Consider the following 4,625-nt stretch of genomic DNA (forward strand, 5'->3'; position numbering starts at 1 on the left):
TCCTCAGTTCCTGTGTCCAGAGGGCTCCAGGTGGATTCCTTTTGGGCCAAGAATGTGAGTAAAAGTGGTGATCTCCCCTGTGCCCTCAGGATTTTCTGCACTTCTGGGAGTCCTGCTCTCTCCTCCCAGGTATCTCTGTACAGAGAGCTATATGCCCTGGTCAGCTCCGGGCACACGCAGAAACCAGAAGGATCCTGTCCCAGACTGTTCCTGGCTTCCTGTGTCCTGAGGGCTCCAGGTGGGTCGCTTGGAGCAGAAATGGTGGTCTTACTTCTGCTCTCAGGTGTGTCAACACTCCTGGTGACTGGCTCTCAGCTTTGGGCACAGGCAGAGACAGAAAGGATCCTGTCCCTTACTGCTCCTAGGTTCCTATGTCCAAAGGGCTCTAGGCGGGTTCCTCTTGGGCTAGGAATGTGAGCAGAAGTGGTGGTCTCCCCTGAACTCTCAGGATTTTCCACACTTCTGAGAGTCCAGCTCTCTCCCCTATGGGATTTAGGTACAAAGAGCTATGGTACCTGGTCAGTTCTGGGTGCAGGCTGAAACTGGAAGGTTCATTTTATATTTTATTTTTCATTCAAATCAATTCATTTTTAAACTATCCATACAAGTATATTTTGTATGTTGATCATAATTATCTCTAAAGCCTCCTGCTCCCCTGTTTCCTCATGCCTCCCCACTGATCATCTCCTCTGTCTCCCTAGACAGTTTTACTTCTATTTTCATGTCACACATGTACAAATGATTTTACATCTCTTTATCAATTCAATTTATGAACCACAAATAAGAGAAAGAACACAATCTTTATCTTTCTGAGACTGGTTTGATTCATTTAATACAACTATATCCAGTTGGGTTCATTTTTCTATAAATGACTTTCTTTTGGTTTTTGAGATAGTGTCTTACTATGTACCCCAGGTTGTCCCGGAACTCACGTTGTAGACTGGGTTGGACTTGAACTCAGAGATCTGCCTGCCTCTGCCTCCTGAGTGCTGCCAATAAAGTTGTGTGGATCATCATTACCACTTAATTATTGTTCTGAAGTCTTTTTTGACAGTAATTTAGTCCTGTGCGGTTGTTTGAATGAGACTGACCTCCATAGTGTCATGCATTTGAATGCTTGGACATTTTGAGTTGATGGGAGATCAACATCCCAGAGTGAAGTCCGGCCTGTCTTTGGATCTGTATGTCACATCTTTAAAGGCCTGAACTGTTTGGTGATCACATCGACAAGACCAGACATAAAGGTGTCTGTGACTCTCTCCAGATGTTTTGGTCTGACAACTGTCCAGAAACACAGAAAATGGCCTGACTATGTGTATTACATTATTCCTAAGACTTTATTAAACCACCACAATTTGTTCACAATTTAAGACATCAAGAAATAACTTGAGGGCCCAGAATAAATTTACATTTCTTCAAAATAAGTGCCTATGGTTGGAAACAAAGCCAGGTATCCATAACAGGTTCCCAGAAGCTGTCACTGCCAGAGGCTGAGGCAGCAGAAGACCAACAGACTGAGGCAGACACAGGGCAAAAAAATTGCCACAAAGGTCTTAGTCTCATGGACACACATGCTTATCCCATGTCTTCTCTGAGAAAGGTACTGCCCTAGTTGTTGGGACAAATCTGTAAGTAACCCTGATAAAATTCCTAAGCTGGGAACCAGAGTCCCAGTGCTGGGGGTGGGATGAGCATGGATATGAGATCCTACCATTAACTGAGAAGCTATCACCAACTGACATCCACTTGCAAAGGAAAAAATTAATTGGCTCCAATGGACTATCACTGAGTATATTAGCCACACTTTAGGGTAGGCTTAATAGGATGGCCAACCCAAAATGAACTCAATAATACTTTTGTAGCATTTTTGTCTCATATCACTTTATTTGGGCATTTTTTTGTCTTGCTGATTTTTTGTTTGTACATTCTGGTTTCCAATTTATTGTTTTTATGTGTGTGTGTGTGTGTGTGTGTGTGTGTGTGTTGTGCTTTCTCTGTATTTTTTAAAAATTCTGGTTTGTGTGCTTTTGTTGTTTTCCTGTTTTAGAGAGAGAGAGGAGAGAGAGAGAGAGAGAGAGAGAGAGAGAGAGAGAGAGAGAGAGAGAGAAGGAATGGAGTTGGGTGGGTGGGGAGGACCTAGGAGGAGTTGGGGGAGGGGAAATCACGACCAGAATATTATCCTTATAACAAAGAAAAAGAAAGGAAAATATTTCAGGAAAGCTTTCACTGGGCCTACAGAAAAAGAGACATGCCTATGGCTTTTCTTTAAAGTATTATTACTTGTTTAAAAATATCTGCTTGTTGCTATCTAGATGCAATCTGAGAGCTTAAAAAACCCATCAATGTGCCTTGTGAAAGAAAACAAGCTCATGCTTCAAAATATGTGAATTTTTTAGCAGGCTAATTCAAGCATTAATAAAAAAGGAAAACTGGGGAGAAAAAGAGAAATCCCTGAGCATCCAGTTCCTGTATGGGAAGTGGAAGGTGGCAGATGACAAACTCTCAGCATAATGGTCTGGCAAGTGCAAAGTGCAGCTGATAGCAAGAGATGCTGGAACCAAAACTGGAAAAAGGGCCAGCAAGATGGCTCAGCCAAGTCTTATGACCGGATTTTGATGCCCGGGATCCAAATGGTAGAAGGAGAGAATCAGGATAGTTGTCTTCTGATCTTCATGCCCAATGCATGGCATTGGTGTGAGCAACCCCACCTAAATACAGAAACACACACACACACACACACACACACACACACACACACACAATAAGTTTGAAATGTAATTTAAAGACGAGGAAAGAAGGAAAAAGAAAAGCTGAAGCAATTGTGGAAACAAGATCGAAAGCTTGGGCAGGAAGTAAGGTAGTGGCAGCTTGGAATATGAAGCCGAGTGACCAGAACAAGCAGCATGGAGAGAATGATTTCCTGACATCAGTGTAAAGGAGGACTCAGCCAAGTAGATATCTGAGGCTTGAGCTTTCCAGATAAAGGAAATATCTGAGAAGGAGAGTAAAGCAGAGACCACCAGCACATGGAGAACACCATGGCAGCCAGTAGAGGACAGAGTTGAAGGAAAGGTGGTAGGTGCTCAGGGTGCTGTCTGGCAGAGATGCTTTTGCTTGGTAATCCTGACAGAAAAGGACAACTGAGGATCACAGATGCTGCCAGCAAGTATGTACAGTTCAGGCAAAAGAGGGACATATGGAAAGAGAAGTCAGCACATTGAAGGGCTTGGACAATGAGCTAGTATCTCAAGTAGGTGAAGATCTGTGTTCTTGCCCTTGTATCAGGAAGTGTCTGCATTCTAGTCATAGAATCACATGCTCAGTTAGCCAGCCTGATTTTGCCCACTGGCCTTCCAATTAAACCCATATTTGAGGGGTTGACTATGTGCACTGGACCCTGGGAACATGGACAATTTGATGACTAGTGGAAGCAGTTTCTCCGTGAGGCCAGATCTGAATCTGACAGACTATAAGATATTAGCTGACGTGTACTACAGAAATTTGTATCCTTTTTAAAAAATCACTTTTATCTTATGTGTATGCCTGTTTTGCTTGTATGTGTGTCTAATGTATGTATGTGCACCACATACAAGTAGTGCCACAGAGGCCAGAAGAGGACATCAAATTCCTTAGAAATGGAGACACAGGTGGATATGAGCCACCATGTGGGTGCTGGGAACAGAACCTGGATACTTTGCAAAAGCAGCCAGTGCTCTTAACCTCTGAGCCAGCTCGCCAGCTCCTAATATCTTCTTTTAGTGGGAGATCCAGGATTAGGGATGGGAAGAAAGATGCAATTCTCCTCTCAGTCCAATTGAAAGAATCTGATTACAGAGACTATAATCCTCCTCCTGTCTGTATCACCTTCCTGCTCCATTTCTACTGCAGAAATAATTGCAACAATTAATAACTACCTGCTATTACTATTGGCCATGTAACTCGATCTTTTGATCACTGAATAAGCAAGCAATTTTGAAGCTTCAGGTGAAGAGTACATCTTTAGGTACAGGACCTGATGAGGAATTTGGGATGATTTAGATTGCATCTTTGCAGGAAGAAGCTTCCATTCTGGTGTAGTGTGAGGAGAATGATTCTAGAGTTTAAGTAGCAGTACCCTGGAAGTAGAAGATGGCTCCTGACTCTCCAGAGGAGAATGTGGAAGGGCTTGCACAGGAGGGATATGGGAGATGGAATGTTTATGAAGTAGATAATTACATATGTAGATGTGCTACAGAGTCAAGACAGGTGAAGAAAATTGTCTACATAGGCATTGCTAGGCTTCCATCATTGGCCAAGTGGGTCCCATGCCATCTTTGGGGTCTCCATAACTCTTAGATGTTCTGTTGCCAATAGAAAGACCCCTTCCGGTTCTGTTGGCTCCTACTTTATCTTTCAGGTAGAGACTGAAACTGAAATGTGTCACATAACTTGGGCTTGGAGGTGGATCATTCAAGTACCTCTGAATGGCAGTGTCTCCACAAGGAAAACAAGAAGATAAAGTTTTTCTCAGCAGGGCTGTTGGATAAGGGCAACACTGGAGAAAGCTGACATAGTAGTATTTTAGAACCTTTCAGGGGTGGCCTTGCCAGAATGGACACTTGCCTTTCACATGTGGACATGGTGTT

This window comes from Rattus norvegicus, chromosome X (genome assembly GCF_036323735.1).
Source record: "Rattus norvegicus strain BN/NHsdMcwi chromosome X, GRCr8, whole genome shotgun sequence".
Taxonomy (NCBI): domain Eukaryota; kingdom Metazoa; phylum Chordata; class Mammalia; order Rodentia; family Muridae; genus Rattus; species Rattus norvegicus.